The sequence below is a fragment of the Ornithorhynchus anatinus genome, chromosome 8 (assembly GCF_004115215.2).
Source record: "Ornithorhynchus anatinus isolate Pmale09 chromosome 8, mOrnAna1.pri.v4, whole genome shotgun sequence".
In the NCBI taxonomy this organism is placed as follows: domain Eukaryota; kingdom Metazoa; phylum Chordata; class Mammalia; order Monotremata; family Ornithorhynchidae; genus Ornithorhynchus; species Ornithorhynchus anatinus.
Window position 1 is genome coordinate 49,549,018 of NC_041735.1, and position 17,900 is coordinate 49,566,917.

The 17,900-nt window shown below is 61.0% G+C and overlaps 1 protein-coding gene across 1 annotated transcript in view; it reads right to left on the reverse strand.

Moving 5' to 3' along the window:
* The window catches only part of LOC114813875, a 74,830-nt gene that overhangs the window by 2,718 nt on the left and 54,212 nt on the right, over positions 1 to 17,900 (reverse strand). The gene's annotated exons all lie outside the window — the stretch shown is intronic.

Consider the following 17,900-nt stretch of genomic DNA (forward strand, 5'->3'; position numbering starts at 1 on the left):
TGGCCTCACATGAAAAATGCTGTCCGAAAGGATGCGTGGGCTCAGGGGAAGGGACCCCGGGGCCGAGGCGTCCAGATTCACGGCACGGCACTGCGCGGTGCCTCGCGGGCCTCGTCTGTCGAATGGGGATGTACGCCGTGAGCCTCGGGAGGGACGATCCGATCGGTCTTGGAACCCCCCCCCCCCGGCGCTGAGGAGACGGCTCGGCACGGAGCGGGCGCTTACCGATACCGACGTTCTTTTCCTTCCCATTAAACTGGGAACGGAGACGGGGCTCCCACCCCACACCCTCGAATCGACTCCGCGGCTCGGGGCACGGGCGACCGCCGGGTGACCGCCGAACCGAAGGACGAGACGAAAGAGGGCCGAGCGTGAGGACCGATCGGACGCACGAGGAGATTGTACCACCGAGCCTTTTTCACGAATTGCGACAGGTCACCGGCGGGCAGGGGGCAGACTTGGGGGAAGAGATGCCGGACCTCTCTCGGAACGTCAAGTCGCCTGGAGAGCCGACGGCCGAAAGGGTCTTTTCCGAGATACTTTAGGATTTGATGGAGACGGACGTTACAACCCGCTCGAGACAGACCCGTGTCTTTGGACCTCCATTTCGACGAATATACCACATCACCGATCTCCGGCTCCGGCCAGTTCCGCCCCCGGAGTGCGGGGCCCCGGCTAGAGGTCGGCCCGGCCGTGGGAGCGAAGGAACCCGAAGAGAAGATGGGGATGCTCCCAGCAGATGGGCGACTAGGGAGGCGGACCCGGCGGATCACGGTCACCCGGCTGGACCGGGCTCGGCCGTACCGGCGGCCTCCTCTTTCGAACGTTTCCCGGCCTGGGCCCTCCACCGCTCCGCTCCGTTGGGCTCCGAGACGCGCCACGCCGCGGGTCCGGACGGGCCGCCCCTGTCCGGGGAGAGATCTCCCAAGATCCCGGGAGGGAGGGAGGTCGCTCTGGCCTTGCCGGGCCTAGGAGCCTCCCTCCCCTTCCCTGAGAACACCCCCACCTCGTCGTGGCGGCCCCGGCTCCATCTGGGGCCCGGGCCCCCTGGATCTTCCACCCACGCCGGCCCATCGCTAGATCTGATCTCGCTTAGTCCCCCTCGATCGATCGTGTGCCCCACGCATCCTGTCACGTCGGCGGGGGAGGCGACATCCCGATCTCCCCGATGTCTGCTCCCGAGGCCGACGATGCCGCCGCTGCATTACCGGCCGTCCGGACCCTCTGGGAGGCTGCTGCCTCTGTCGATGTTTTCTCTTGCCTCTCTTTGTGCTCCGGCATCTCGGAAGGGATCTTCTTGTGCCGCTGCGTTTTCACCGTCCGTTTAGGCTGACGACGAACGTGAGACGCGGTCCGCTCGGGTGCCGCCTGGATTGCGGAGGTCGCGCCGGAGAGCCGCCGCGTCACCGAACCCCTCCTCCTCGTGGGGGGAGCCCATTTCCACGCTAGAGGCGCAGAGCCCCGGAGGGACGAGAGTCGAGGGGGATCCGCCGCTCCCGCCCCTTGGGGGGGGACGCCGCCCGGCCTCGTCTCTCGGTTTCCCCGAGACCCCCGATCGAGGCCGAGGAACCGAGCCCGGCGTCTCGACGCTTCCTTTTTCTGGCTGCTCTCCCAAAGACGACGGTCCCGGAATTCCGAGATCCGGCCGGCCGGCCGCCCGTCGGCGGTGGGGGACGTGTCCGCTGGGGGCTGGCGTCGTCCTCTCTGGGGCACTCGGCGCACGGTTGGCGCCCCGTCGACACGAGGGAAAGACGGTCGAGATCGTCGGCGGAGTGGAGGATCGACGCCCGGAATTGCCCGCCGCCTCCATTCCGCCGCCGGCTAGGCCCTCTCCGAAGGAAAGGAAAGATGGAGGCGTCTTTGACTCTGACAAGCATCGCGCCTCTGTGGCCGGACGGGACGACGCGATGCCGGGAAAGAGCTCCCCCCCGAAAGGGACCCCCGAGAGGGTTCACGACCACGGGCCTGGCCACCTAGCGGCCTTTGCGGTCGGATCCCTCTCGGGACGGGTCCGCGAAGCGTCGAGACGGGTTTCTCGCTTCCCCACCGGGCCTCGGAAAAGGCCCCGGGGCTCGGCGTGCAGGCGACGCTTTCCCACTCGGGCCCTCGACCCTCACGAACCACCATCCGCTCTTCTGGAGTAGGGTGTCCGATGGATCGATGGGCCCTTTCCGACTCTTTCGGTCACTCCCATGCGTTGCCTTCGATCGGGAAGCGGTTTATTGAGGGCTCCACATTTCCCTGGGACTTGGAGCCCCTCTGTTGCAACTCTCGATTCCCAATGCAAACTGCGGGCACAAGCGTCCCCTTCTCCGGACGGGGTGATCGTCGAAGACGACCAAGCTGGCCAAGGGAGAGGTCTCGGCCTCGAACGCGCTACGGTCGGGGATCTTGCCCTGGATCCTTTTCGGGGCCGCCGCCTCGCCCCGCCGGGACTGTGCTAGAGGGCCGGGGAAGGATGGTCCCTCGTCGGAGCCCTCCCTGAAGCGGCCTTCCGGAAAGATGCCGGCCAACACCGGGACGGGGATGCCGTGAGTCCGACGCCCTTTCCGGTGCCGAGAGGGGGACCCCGGGCCGTGACGACGGCCGACGTCTCTATCCCGTGAGTCTTTTCAGACGTGCCTCTTGGCCTGCCTGGGGGAGGAGTCCGGCCCAAAGTCACCCAGCCTGTGGCAGGATGGCGCCGGGAGTCTGGGCTCCTTCTCTCTAGGATTTTTTGGGAACGACGAGGGTTGGACAGAGCCCGTAAAGACCGAACGTTGCCCCCATCCGGACCTGCCGGGATCCGAGGCCGTCTCCCCCTCGGGTCCCCGGCCCGGGGTCCGTTCACACCTTCGAACCGGGGGGAACGGCTGGGGCTGGCGTGGACGCTCCTCAGCCGATTGCCACTTACGGTGGATACTTTCAAAGACGAGATTTCAAGAGCTGCTTCGGAAGACATCGTCCCCTTCGGGGACACCAAGCAGGCCTCTGAGAAGATCCGGTCTGGGACTGGAAACGAGTCCGAGACTCCACAGAAGAGCTTTCTTTGTCGCCTTCTGGGAAAGGCTGGGATGGAGGGCGGAGAGGGGCGGAGCCTCCCCAGGCATTCGCCTCCCGCCGGATCCGGAACCGACACGTCAGCTGTCAAAACGGTCGGGAAGTCCTCGGGGACCCGTCGCGGTCCTGGGTTAAGGGCGGCCTCCGGGCCGGAGACGAGCTCGTCAGGTTGACCGAGGTGCCTTTCCCAGGCCGGGCTCCGGTTTCCGGGTGAGGTCCGAACCGAGGCTTTACAGAGATGAGATCGCTTGCCCGAGGTCGCCCGGCAGACCCTTGGCCGACCCAGATTTCGAACCCGGGTCCGCCGATGCCCAGACACCCCAGCCCCCCCCCCCCCGTGCTCCTGCCATGTGGCCATGCTGCTGGCCTTCACTTGGCCCTAGCCATCCCGAGGGGTTGCAGCCAAACCCGGAGCCCTCGGTCGAGTTTCGAGATTTCCCGGGGTCCTTTTTCCGGTCCGGAGATGGGACCGAGCTAGGGGGAGGAACGGGAAGCCCGATTCCACTTTGGGGTTCTAAGCAGAGAAACCACCACCTCCTGGAGATCCGATGAAGCCGGAATGTGGAGCTCAGACGTCGCGCTTCTCTCGATCCAGAGCCTCGGCCTGGGCCGGACGTCGGAACCCTCTGAACGGAATGCGGAAGACCAGGTCTCTGGAGGACTCTGGGCGCCCCCAAGGTGAGCGACCCGGCCCCGGAGCGGCTCCAAGGGGAGGGGGACGGAGAGTTCGGCGACTGGAAGTCACTTTGAGATGGCGAATGACACCGCCTAAAGAACAGCTGCGGAGAAGAGATTCTCCCACGGGCGTCTGGAGTCTCAAGGGTTTGGACTCGGAACCTTGACCGCGGTGTCCCTGTTGAACTTCCAAATCCACAAAGGGTCCAGGGAATGGATAGGAAGAGAATCTTCCTGACACGCGCTTTGCTTTCGGGACTGGCCATTCATTCAAAGCCAGGTGGGGGTTTGACAGGTTGAAGGAGTTTTAGCGTCAAATGGTCCGCCGCCATCGGGCTCCAAAAGGTCGCATTTTCAGCGTTTCATTTGCCTATTCCGTGGGACAAGGCGAGACAGCTCCTGCACGGATTGCTCTTTTTCTCACCCACCAAAGCGATTCGTCTGGCAGAGATTTCCTCGGGTGTCCGTGGAGTTTCTGCATCTGCATCTCATTCGAGGGGAAATGGAGCTGCACCTGGAATTTGGCGTTGGGCCACCTCCAAAAGTTGTGAAAACGACTCCACGATGCTTGGGGGCCCCAAAAGACAGCGGGCTGAATCCATCACGCCTTGTTTGCTTCTGGCTGACAGACAGCTTCTTGAGCCTTTCCCCTGGCCAGAGCGGAAAGCTGACACGAGGCAAAGGTCCTTAGGGATCGACGAGTCTGCCGAAAGGCCTCACCTGCCGGGGCTGCTCTTCTAACCCGTTGCCGACGGCCTCTTTTCCCCCTTTAAGGATGGGTTTGTTGGTTTTTTCGGTTTCGAGACAAACCTTTTCTTTCACGGAGGACCTCCGCTGCATTCGGATCTTGAGACCTCCCGGGTCCTCGTCCCTGGACTAAGGCGGACGGAAACGGTGGAACCACTTTTTCATTCCAAATAGCGAGCTTGGTTGGAGAGATCCCTGCCCCGGATTCTTCATCGACAGAATTTTCTCGCTTGGCTTGAATGGGCTTTTCTAGCTGATGACTGCTTTAAAACCCCCCGGGGGGGGCGGGGGGGAGACCTTGGCACTCCAGGGGAATGTCCTCGGGCATGGAACCGTTCAGGTTCACAGGCCCCATTGCGTTTGGGTGCAAAGATTCCATCCGAGATGGCTCCCTGGGCCTGGGGGAGGCTTTCCATACAGATGAGATCCTCTGGGATCTGAGGGAAGAGGGACTCTGACTTCACCGCTTTGCGCCGCAGTTCGCTCACCTGGATCCATGCCGATTGAGACCGGGAGCCTCTTGAAAGCGCCCCGGCGCTTAGGTGACGCCAGGCGCTGGGTGAGGCCTCCACGGCTCTCCTCCGACCAAACGACCGACCCGAGATGCTGCCAGCAAGCAGCTCCCAAAGAGCCCTGCAGATCCATCCCGGGAGACCTTTGGGGAAAGTGGGTGGAGACACGCTCTGTGCCGGGCACTGTAGTGAGCGCTAGAGGAGATCCGAGTGCAACCGCATGGACGCTGTCCGTGTCCGACATGCGGCTCACAGGCTTCGTGACCATTCGTTTCCCCGACGTGCCCGCTTTCATCGACCACCGGGGCAAGGGGCCAGGTTCCTTCGGGCCTCGGCTCGACTCTCTCCTCCGGCAGGCGAAGGTTGACGTGTTCCCCTGCCCCGGTGCCGGCTCAGGACTTTCTCTCCCCACTATCGGCCGAATCCCCACCTCTCACACTGGGGGTCCGAAACTGTTTCCCATCATTCTTTTCTGCTTCCTTGGATTGCTTTCCAAGCCGGTCCGTTCCTTTTTCCCCAGACAGACCTAGAAAAGGTGTGTTGGCCTGACGCTGGGTTCGGGACGACATCTTCCTAGGTCCAAAGAAGAAACCGTGGCGGGAAATGAACGGGATCGACCCAGCGACCCAGAAAGAGATTTCAGACCTCCAAGGAGTCGGCTCGGGGTGCCCGATGGTCCCCGGATCTGACGTGCCCCGCACGGGCCGGGCTGGGGATCCAAGAGGCTTCCGCCCCGCTTTCGGATGCTTCCGACGGCAGCGAGGAAATCGTCGTGGTCGCCGTCGCTGCTCCGTTCACTTTCGGCCTCCTCCGCCGGGGTCACGGTCGACTCCTCTAGGGGACTGCTGGAGCTGAAGACAGGGACTTTTCAGCCACCCCGAGGGGCCCGTTGAGTCCTTGTCCGATCCTTCGGGGAGGGGCGGGGGGGAGGGCGGTGATGGACTTGACAGCCCTTTCCCGAAGAGCAGGGGGAGAGAGAGTGGCTCTTTCCTGTTCCCTACCCTGATGACCATTTCCCACCATCTCCTCCCTCTCTTAAAGAGGCAGGGGCGACTTCCCAGCTGCCTGCTAAAGGAAAAATGAAGATTGGATCCGAGACAAGCGAACCCAGAAGTTCCCCCTCAAAAACTCAGCCCCATCTTCTGCCCAATCAACCCTCCTGGTTTCTAGGGCTCCGTGGGGAACCGTCTCAGGCAAGGGATTCGGTCCCATAGAGGGGAGCGGTCCAAAAACCGAGATCTCCTGATCCTCACCGGGTCGGGGCTACTTTGCAGTCCTTTGACTGGGGCTCGGCAGGAAAGCGTCTGCCGCCCTCCCCTGTTCTGCAGGGTTTCCCGGTTGGCCTTTACGGACTAAGGATGACGACGGAGATCCCGAGTCGGCACTGAGAAACGGTCGCCGCGGGCCGGAGAAGAGACCCAGGCCTCTCGTGGAAGAATTTCACACACTGAAGACCGGTCTCCCTCCTACTTGAGCGGCGTGGCTCAGTGGAAAGAGCCCAGGCTTGGGAGTCGGAGGGCATGGCTTCCGATCCCAGCGCCGCCACCTGTCGGCCGTGTGATTTGGGGCACGTCACGTGACTTCTCTGGGCCTCTGTGACCTCATCTGTAAAATGGGGATTAAAAAGTGTGAGCCCCACGTGGGCCAACCTGAGGAGCCTGTCTCTCCCCCAGCGCTCGGAACAGTGGTCTGCACAAAGTAAGCACTTTACAGGTAACAGATACCCACATTACTTAGAACGCGAGCCCTAGGGTTGATAGGGTTGGGCTCCCACCTCGATGCGTTGTTTCCGCCAAATGCTTGACCCAGGAAGCCTTCGACAACGAGAAGAGTCACCCCGCGGGGAGGAGAGGAGGAGAGCCTGCCTCCTCCAAGCCCTCTGTTCTCTCTCTGAACGAAGCCAGCTAGAGGGCCGGAGAGAAACGGGGTCACGATCGCCCTCAACAACCATCCGACGTCTCTAACCTCTGCCTCTATTCACTCGTCCCGGACCCTTTTTGCTTCTTCGAGCATTCTTACCCCCGCCGCCCATCGTCCATCTCCTTCCCCCCCCCCCCCCCCCCAGTGACGATCACAGATCTACCCAGCGGGAATGGGTCCGAATCGTTCCAGAGCTAGGGTGAACTTTTCAAATGCACGGCCGATTTGGCTCGTCACTCTCCTTCCCCGAACACTCCGCGTCATGGATCGAGACTTGGCCCATGGCGTTCCCGGGAGAATGCATTGAGAGATTTGGAGGGACGGGGCCTGAGATCTCCAAATGGCCATGCGAGGACACTGCTTAGCTGCCTTCTAGAAAACACCGTCCAAAGCTCAACCGCCTCTCTGCCCTTGGACCCCGAGCCTCGAGACCGTCCACGTGGAATACGGATTTCTGCCTTCTGCTGGAGTCACATGTTTGGGTAGGTGATCCCTTTCGTGTGACGTCGAGGCAGGCGGTCTGGGGCGTCTGACGATCGGCTGCACCTCTGGGCCCCCTAGGTGGACAAAGTCAGCCTTCTACGGGACCCGATTCCAGTGGGTCGCCTCAACATCTGGACCTCCGTTCCACCGAGATTGGAGCCGGGGTGGTGGGTGGGGAGGAATTGCTTCGAGATCCGACGGGACTGCATAAGACCCGAAAACTGCCGCCAAGGAGCCCGAGAAGCCCACAGGAGGTACGCCCTTTAGCCTCACACAGGAGAAATGCCCCATACTCCTCGGGTTCCTCCCCCCGCTTGCGGGATTTCCCTTCCACTGCAAAGAAGGCACGGTTGTGCTTTAGAGGCCACTCGGAAGTGTTCGTTTCCTGCTTCCGTCGGGTCTGGGAGCGAGGGGAGCCGTGTTCCGGCGGGCCCGTCGAGGGGCTCGGGGGGTCCAGGGACGCGGAAGGGGTCGTCGGGTGAGGGGACGGGTGACTCGGGATGCAGAGTGCTGCCCGACCAGCTGGGTGCTCTCCTGGTGTGATTGATGAAAGGCCGCTTGAAAAACTGGGATGGGGGGAATGTCTGAGCTTCTTGGAAATGCCCGGACCTTTTCATTGTCCTCTCCAGGTTTGGGAAGGCGCAGCACTACGTAGACCCCCGAAATGAGAGAAAAGTCCAACACACAAACGAAAGACACCCCCGGCCTTGCTGGAGAAATCGACAACCATCCCTGTTTTAGAGCCCCGCTCCGGTTCGACCGGACGGGAAATCCAATCGATACAATCCCTTTTCTTTCCAGGCGGGCCGTCGTGACATTTTCCCGACCACTGTTTCCATCGCTGCCTTTCTTTGGGATCCCCAGGATGGGGACACTCGCTCAATTTCTCGCTCCCGGCAAAGGGGCCGGCGATGCTACACTACACTGAGACGAGGCGGCTCACCCATTTCCCCTCAGAGACGCTCTGCGCTTGCGGACCGGCGGGTGGAGCCGCGGTCGTACGCAATGGGGGGAGGGGGGATCTAGAGGAGAAAACAAAGCGCCGAGGGCTCTCGGAATGCTCCGGGAACCACCGTCGGAACGACGGATTGGCCGACGTTCCGCCGCCCGTGAGCCGACGATCTGTGTCACGGTGGCGAGTGACGGTCTCCTCTCCGCAATGATCCTTTCCGTCGATATCCGATCGATCCTCATTTCCCGAGGGGCGGAAAGGCGTCCCTCGACATCTGCCGCAAGTGGAGTGAGTTCATAGTTCCGGCTGGCCGTTCCAGATTGCCGTGAACGGTCTGACCGGTCGATCGCCCGGGCTCCCCCTATTTGGGAGGATCGCGGGCCCCGAGGGTGACCTTGTCGGTGACTCTGCCGACGACCCGGGGTGGTCTGGGGGGACGGAGCCCGCGCCGGGCTGCTCGGGCGGTTTCTGCCGCCTGACTGCGCGGGTGGCCTGGGAAAAGTCGCGTCGCTTGTCTGTGCATCGGGGACCTCCGCTGTCAGAGGGGGGATTCGGCCCGAGGACCCTCTGGGGACCAGGGACCGTGTCCGACCGGATTAACGGGTACCTAGCCCGGCGTTGGGTCCGGGGTCCGCCCCATAGTCAATCCTGGACAGGTGCCATCCAAAAGTCAGGTAGGTCACTTCCGCCTGATCTCGTCAAGGGATGCGATAGGCAGGGTTTCTGGAAACGCCCGGGTTGTCACGGTCGGTTCGCCGAGACGGCCGAGGGAGGGCCAGCCTTCCCGGGATAGGTCCTCGACGATGTCGGCTCCGACACCCGAAAGGGGAACGTCGCGACCGAGCCCTAGACGTGACGGACCGTGGAAGAGACGCTCGACTCCCTCACGAGGGAAGGGAGGATTGCTCAAGTCCCCAAAGTCCCCTTGGCTCTGTAGAGGACAGGGGCTGCACCAGCAGTGACTCTGCCGGCCCAGGCTCGGGGAGTGCCACGGCTCGTCCCGGCTCCGTATTCCCTCGCCGATTCCTCGGAATCGGCAGACGCGCCCACGTCGATAGCGTGGGAAAGCGTCCCTGGTATGAGAGAGCCGGGAGGGCACGTTCTTTCGGAGAAGGATGGACTCTCGTCTAATTAAACTGGTATCGCAATGGAAGGGCTCTTCGGCCCATCTCGCGCCACAAGAAGTCACGGTCTCGCTTCGGGACCGGGCGATTTCCTAGGGCAAAGGGGTGAAGGGGACGAGCTGAGACACTGGAGGGCGCCTTCGGCGGCCCTCCGCCCTCCTGGAGAGGGGTCTCCTCGTGCCGTCGAAGGACGGTCTTCCGCGTCGGGACGCCCCCGAGCACCTTCCGAGCCTGAGCCCTCGAACCGTCTGGAACTTTCGAGGAGGGAGGTCGAGGCCGATAGGCCATGGCCCTGCACGAGACGTGGGCCGGCCGGAGCCACAGGGTTGCCATCCAGATGCCAAAAAGGAAGGTTCGAGCCAGTCACCGAAGACACGGCCGCCGAGACAGAGCCGATCTGAAGACTGAGTTTGTTTGCTTCCCCTCGGCACCCCTCCGCCTCTTTGGGACACTCGGCGTCATCTAACGGGTTCCATCCCCGGGGGAGCGTTTCAGGGTCCCCGATCCCTGGGCGAGAGGATCCGCTGAGGCGCCCTGACGGCTCATCTCTCCGGGCCGTGGCCATGGGCCATTCACCTCCTAGACCTTCCGATAATTGCTATTAGTTTTGCAAACACAGGAGTTTCGCCGGATGGAGCGCTTTTCTAAAGGTCTCTCTGCCATCTCCTCCGCGAGACACGGCTGCCCATTCGAAAGCATTCTTTCAACCCCGTGAATGTCAAGATGGGAAAAAAGAGCAAAAGATGAAGATCGAGCCGTTAGAAGAAGCTTTCGGAGTGCTTCCGCTTCATCCGCCAAGGGTTTTCCCCTTTGGGTTGTTTTCTTCCTTTATGGGAAGATGAAATACTTGGAGTGCAGACTGGGGAAAAGGATAGTCTTAGAATTGAGCTGGAGTGCTTGGAACTACCATTCTTTCCTTTTGCCGGTCCAGAGCTATCTCAGAGAGGGGAAGAGGAATTGCGTTCTGTCGTGGTCCCTTTGGATTCCCAAAGACGTAGATGAAGAAGAGTCATTTCAAACGACCTGTTTCTGGGGCCACCGTCCGGGGAAAGCGAGGGCTTGCGTTCCAGGGCCCATTAGGAAGGTGACTGTTGCATCCCGCTTGCCGTTTGACATCACACGGGCCGATCCCGGACGGTCTTTCTTTCTGGGGTTTGCTGACAAAGGTTCTTGCGAAAGAAAGCTGAGGAGATTCAGCAAAGCCTTGGGGTTTGGACCCGTCGTGCTGCTCTGTGACCTCGCTGTCTGACATTGCGCGACACGAGGGTCGGCGGGGTCGGTCCGTGCAAATGCAAAGGAGGGAGATGGACTCGTCGCCTCCCGTGGAGCCCCGCGCGGGCCCGGCCGCGGACACAGAGGACTGTGGAGACGTGTTCACCCCGGACCGTCCGGGGTTGCCTCTGACCTCTCGGGACGCTTGCAGTCCCTCCGTGTCCTCGTCACCCCTCGGTCAGGACGGTCGGTCCCGCGTGGACCGAGGCGTCCCGAGTCGGGTCGGTGTCCGCTCGAGCACTGCCATGCCAAGGAGACGCTGCAGGAGAGGAGTGAGAGCCGGCCTCTGTCCCCAAACACAAAAGCCACACGCATCGTGCGGACAAGGCCCGGTCCCCGTGACGCCAAGCTATGGTGAGAGTCCAGGGTCCGGCACGGTGCGGCCTGCTCGCGGTGGCTCCGAGGCCTCCGGAAACCTAGACTGGTCCCACCGGTCCTTGGAGGTGCCGTCCCTCGGAGGATGGAGCCTGACTTCCGGCGGCCATCCGTCACCCTCCTAAACCCCCGACCGCACGGCGAGGGACAGGCTGCCTTTGCCCAGCTTCTCTTCTTCCCGCCACTGAAACTGTCAGGAGTTGCCAGAAGCGCCACGGCCTAGTGGAGAGAGCGCTGGCCTGGCAGTGAGGAAGTCATGGGGTCCGATCCCCGCTCCGCCGCTCGTCTGCTGTGTGACCTTGAGCGAGTCACTTTGTTTCTCTGGGCCTCGGTGACCTCATCCGTCAAATGAGGGTGAAGACTGAGACCGAGCTTAGTGGGTCGGCTGGACATTACCTTGTATCTCCCCCAGCGCTGACAACAGTGCTGGGCACATGGTAAGCGCTTAACAGACACCGTCATTATTATCATTTTTCATCCCGGCTCCACCACTGGCCGGGCTGTGGCCTGGCACAAGTCACTCCCCTTCTCGCGGGCCTCAGGCCGCTCATCGGTCCAACGGGGATTCAGTCTGTGAGCCCCTACGGGACGGGGCCTGAGTCCACCTGGCTTTTCCTGGGATCCACCCCCCCCCCAGACCTCACCGGCACAGGGGCTGGCCCCCACTAAACACTCAACAAATACCACCACGTTTCTCATTACCATCGTTATCACCACATCCCCATTCATTGGCCCCACTCACTCCAGTAACTCCTTGTCAGTTAAGTGGCGCTATTGACTGAACACTTCCCGTGGGTAGTCGGCGCTTGGGGGCGTACACGGTGACGAGATAACGGACACGTTCCCTGCCCACGGCGAGCTTCCGGGCAGGTTGTCCGTAGAGTTCCCTCGGTTGGCCGAACGTCACCGTCGACCACAGGTGAAGAAACGGCACAACATTCATACCGCACGCCCGTACGCGGACACCCACCCCCACTCGTCTCTTCCCATGCGGGTCCTTGGGCCGCCTTGTCCCTTCCGCCATCCTCGGCTCTAAATGGGCGAGGAGCCCCGGAGTGGCACAGGCCCAGAGGCACAAAACCGCTGGCCCTGTGGACGATCCTGGGACTCGGGTCCCAGGCCCAGCCCCTGGAAACAGCCCGGCTTTCAAGTGTTTCTAACGGTGCAGCTGCAGGAGCCATCGTCTTTGCTCCCGTCTCTACAAACGCCCCCCAAAAAGCTCACACCAGAAACACCAGCTGAAACGCAGTCAGCCGGTCGGCCTTTCTTTGTTCGGGAATCGTTGCTTTTGGCCGGTTGGGGACGGCCAGGGTTTCCAAAGGTTCTTTTCCAAAACCCTGATCTGTCATGAATGACCGATTCCCGTGCGATCCCGGGAACGCTCGCCGTTCCCCGCTCGGCTCGGTGGCGTTTGAGCTGCTTTAAAGAGGCTCACGGAAGGAAACGCAGAGCTACATCCAAGACCGGAGATCCAAAGTCAGGGCCTTTCCAGAGATACCATTCTCTGCATCGGTCACGTCTCTCCGAAATTGGATCTCAAACACCAACAATCTAGATTCCGCCTTCTCCTTTTGAGTTTCCCTGCCCCTTTCGACCCTCAGCCATCTTCCTTCCTAAGCAGAGTCTGACGTGTCAGCCAACGGCTTCTCCCTTGGCCCCGAATTCTACGTCGCCCGGCCCGATCCGGTGGGAACAAGGGGCCACCCGTCCATCGTCCGCCTTACTGCTCCCGATCCTAAAGAAGGGCTCGACGCCGAGCTTGTCCCCCCTCTGAAGCCTGTTCGGAGGAGCCTCGCGAAGCGGGAGACCGAGGCGGAGCTGGGAGGGCGGGAGACGGGCTAAGCGGGGGAAGGACGGATTCATTCCTCGTCCTACCTGTGCTGGAGGCTCACGGTGACCTGCATAGGCCTTCCCTCCTCGAGCCCGTAGGTGCCTTTGTTCGCCTACCTAAGGGCAAGCTCTTCGAGACGGTCCGCCACTGCTTTTCCGGCACCAGGCCATCCACAGGGTGGAGGATGCTGCGCCCCACGATTCCAGACCAACTTCTTTCAAGCTACTCTGAGTGTCTCTTAAATGCCTACCTACCCCGGGCCAAGCCCCGTACTCGATAATACCGGGGTAGCTACGAGACGATCGGGTCCGACCGAGGGCTCACCGTCCAAACGGGAGGGAGGGCCTTATCGAATCCTCCTTGGGCAGAGGAGGAAACCGAGGCTCAGGGGGCTTGATGACTCGCCCAGGGTCTCACACGGAAGGCGAGTGACCGAGCAGGGATTAGAACCGGGTCTTCTGACTCACAGAGCCGTGCTCTTGCCACTAGACCGCGAGGCTTCTCGGAAGGCTTCTCCGACGGAACCACCGGGGGGCGTCGGATGGCCGGGGCCACCCTCTTTAGTCATCGGGGGCCGGGGCTCCGCCGGTTAACACGCGTGTCTGTGAGGCTAGGCCCCTGGCAACGGAGAAGAGGAGGCGGGTACCTCGCCCTGTCCCGGGGGCGGCCTGGTCGGTCCGGCCTCTCGCGTGACCCAGAACCACTCTGACCCGCCAGGGTGCTTGCTCCTCCCACCGCTGAGAAAAGGCCTCTTCGTACCCCTCTCCTCCCTTGGCGACAGCCATCAAAACAAGTATCCCACCAGAGCCCCCTCACGGTACACTGCCACTCTCCTATTACTTCCCCTTTCTGCCAGGAGTAAGGCCCGACCGGCATACGGCAAGATTGGCGTTCCTTCATCCCTCCATCTCCACTAGTTGCCCGTGACGTCAGTCCGGAGACTGACCCTCATTTTAGCCTTATGAGGGCAGAGACGCGGATGGGGGCGGTCAGCGGGCCTCCCCACACACGCTCTACAAAGTACGCTGCTCATTGAGCGCTTTGGGCCAAGCCCCGTTCTGACCTCTGGGGGAGATGCCAGATCCAAGTCCCAGGCCCACAAGGGGGCTCCCGGTTTTTGTCGGAGGGAGGAGGATGGATCCCCCATTTGACAGCTGAGGACCCGGGCACGGACGAGGTCCGTCCCTTGCCCGAGGAGACGACGCAGGTCAGAGGGCCGTGCCGGGATGAGAGGCCGGGTCCTCGGACTCCCGCGCCTCTGCTCCGTCCACCGGGCCACGCCTTTTCTCGGCCGGGGACCGGCTCGGATGACGACCTGGTGGTTCGGCTTCTGGGTCTGAGGCCCGACTACTTCTCTACGGGTGTTTGACCGCTCCCCTTGGGAATCTCCCTTGGACAGACGGGTCCTTTCGAAAGACTTCGGAATGTGTCCGCGGAGATCCGCGGGGAGTTTGTCTGGGGCTGACTTTGTCGGAACCTCTTTCTCTCTACCTTACAACATTGACGTGTCCTGGAGGGTTCGCCGGGCGTGGCTTAGTGCAACGCTGCGGGATGGGGAGTCACGGGTCACGGGGTCGTCATCCCAACTCCGCTACTTGTCGGCTGTGTGACTTGGGCCGAGTCACTTCACGTCTCGACTGCCTCCGTTCCCTCGTCCGTCAAATGGGGATGACGACCGCGAGCCCCCATCTGGGACGACCCGATCGTCCTGTATCCTACCCCAGTGCTTACAACCGTGCTGGGCACATAGTTGGCGGGGAACCGATGCCGTGATGAGAATTCTGATTCTTAACCACTTCTTAAGGGGTGAGTTGAGAAAGGAGGCAAGAGGCGGCATGGCCTAGGAGGGACAGCACAGGCCTGGGAGTCAGAGAGACCTGGGTTCTCTCAGCCCCCTTGGGCCACTTGTCTGCTGCGTGACCTTGGCCGAGTCACCTCACGTCTCTGGGCCTCGGTTACTTCATCTGCAGAATGGGGATTCGGACTGTGAGCCCCACGTGGGACCGACAGCGAGGCCGGTCGGATCTCCTTGTATCTCGCCACGACTCCGGGACTTTCCACAGTGCCTGGCACCTAGTCATTGCCCCTTCTTAAATAAAGAGGCAGGCAAGGACGGTCTGAAACATGACTGGTGATGACTCACCGGAAATCCAACAACTAGGTCATACCTCGAGGTTCCACTGCTGTCAACCTCAATCTGCGGGGGCGGGGAGGTGGGAGGAGAAGAAAGGAATTTGAGGGCGAACGCGTGGTTGAGCAAAGTGTCGGGATTTGAGCCAGGATTAGGATAAGGGGGTGGATTCGCGAGGTGCAGAGTGAACCTGGCTCGAAGCCGTTCATCACCTTCGGACTGGCTATTTTTGCCCCGGCAAAGCCACGATTGCGTATTCTGAGGCATGCCATGGGAACATTTCCTTTTGCATGCGTCTCTGTGGCCAATTAATGTCCGAGTTGCGTGTAAAAGAGGTGTTCCATTTTTCAAAAAGTTCGACTCCAACCAACGTCTCCTAAGAACTTACTTCGCGCCGAGAGGGAGTGGGGCCTCGTGGCAAGGGCAGAGGACCGGAAATCCGCACACCTGCATTCGAGTTCCCGGGCTCCTACCGCCTTGCTGGGTGACCTAGGGCGAGACAAACGCTCTGGGCCTCCATTGCCTCCTCTGTGAAATGGGCATAATGCCCCCATTCTGTCCTTCACCTGTGAGACTGTGGCCCTTTTGTGAGACCGGGACAGGGTCGCGTTTCATTATCTTCATTGATTGCCGTCCTTAGGGATTATCACGGGGGTACCGGTTAAGCGTCGACTATGTGCCGAGCACCGTCTTAAGCTCGGGGGGACATACGGGGTCATCGGGTGGTCCCTCGGGGGGCTCACGGTCTTCATCTGAGGATTACTGAGGCCCAGACAAGTTCGGTCCCTAGCCCAAAGTCACACAGCTGCTGCTAACAGGCAGAGTAGGCATCAGAACCCACAACCTCTGACGCCCAATCCCGAGGAGACGACGCAAGTCAAAGGGCCGTGCTGAGCGCTTAAAAAATTTCAGAGCGAAATTCTTTTTTTCCCCCACGTCAGCACGTCGCCGTCATTACGGTCCTTTAGGAGACACCTTCACTGACGCCTTCTAAGACTGTTTCCGTTGACCATTGAACGTTACCTTTCAAAAAGCTCATCGGACCAGATTCACATTGGACCGTGGCACCGTCGGCCGTCATCGTCTGGCCCTGGCCTTTCGGGACGAAGGTTAGATGAACCGGGATCTCCGGGAGGGGAGGTGCAGAAACGGCCTCTCGGCCACAGTCGCCCTCCCGGAGGGTGATTCACCGGGAGTGGGGTCGCCTCTAAGTAGGAAGAAAGGCTAGATAGAGTCGGGAGACAACGACCCCGACTGTCCCTCTGAATCCGTGAGGTCGGTTGCCATTGTCTACTTGGTGCTACCCGTTTGCTTGGATGATTCGTGCTGACAATATTTCCTTTGCCCATTATTTTCCCTCATCCAAGATGATTTCACCAGGGCGGTTTTAGCCTAGGTCAGAAGACCCAGAGTTGGATGAAAGTAAAGCTTAGCTAGGAATTGCAGGGCTGGCCCAAGGCTAGGAAACAATCTGGGCCTTCGAGAAATGGACCGTCTCTCGTTCCGACTTCGGCCTCTCAGGGTCACACCCGGAGAGCGTCCGGGACTCTACCCGTCTCGGCTACGGGAGGGAGGGTCGAGCCCAGCCGTTCCTTTCCGAGCTTGGCCAGTGGTGAGGCGAGGGAAAGGCCAGCTGCTGCAGATCAAAACTCACCCATCCCGGCCAGCGGAGGCACAAGACGGAGTCCCGCTTCCGCCCTTTTTTCTCCAGAAAACTCTACCGGTACGCTATCACGACGATTGCGGACGGAGAGCGGGGCAGGCCGGGCGCGATGTGTCTGTGGTGGCGCTGGGGGCTGGAAACGACTCGGCGGCATAAGACGAGGCGAGACGTTCCTACTTTCCGGGCCATTTTGGTTTGGTTGCCCAAGGAAGAGAAGCCTGTGGGCATCGGGCGGCGTGGAGAAGCAGCATGGCCCGGTGGATAGAGCCCAGGCCTGGGAGTCAGAAGGACCTGGATGCAGATCCGGGCTCCACCGTGTGTAAGCCCGTCAATGGGCAGGGACTGTTTCTATCTGTGGCTGATTTGTACATTCCAAGCGCTTAGTCCAGTGCTCTGCACATAGTAAGCGCTCAATCAATACCATTGAATGAATGAGTGAATGAATGAATGCTGTGTGATCTTGGGTAAGTCGCTTTGCTTCTCTGGGCCTCGGTGACCTCATCTGGACAATGGGGACAAAGACCGTGAGCCCGATGTGGGACGGGGACCGTGCCCACACTGATTCGCTTGCATCTACCCCACTGCTTAGTCCCGAGCCTCACACATAGCAAACGCTGAACAGATCCCATACGAAAGGACCGTTGGGCCAGAGACGTACGCGTACACTGTTACAACCGAGTTGCTGACGTGTCTCCTGACCACACGGAGGTTTTTCACTCTCCCGAGTGCTTAATACAGCATTCTAGACACAAAACGTGCTCAGTATATCTCACAGATGGTTGGGCTGATGCTCTTCACCTAGCACCTGGTAAAACCAGACCAGGAGGCAGGCGAAAGCCGGTGGAGAAAGGAAGGTCAGGTTAATGCCAACTTTTGTGCCAGAGTAATTCTGAAAACCATTTTCACATCTGTCCAAGCAGACTGCAGGAAAGCTGACCTCCGGACGGGAGCCGGGGGCGGGGGGGGGGGGGGGGGGGCCATCAGGTGACCAGCGCTAGGGCTTTTAAGCTCCCGTCCCCTCAATCGGGAGTAGACGTTTGGATCCTCTGGACGGCCCTCGCTTTGCCGAGCCACGGATGTGCCCTGCCCCACCTCGGGCTGGGGATCGATCAATCCGTTGCATTTCTTTAGCGCTTACTCCGGGCAGAGCCCCGGACTAAGTGCTTGAGACGGTCC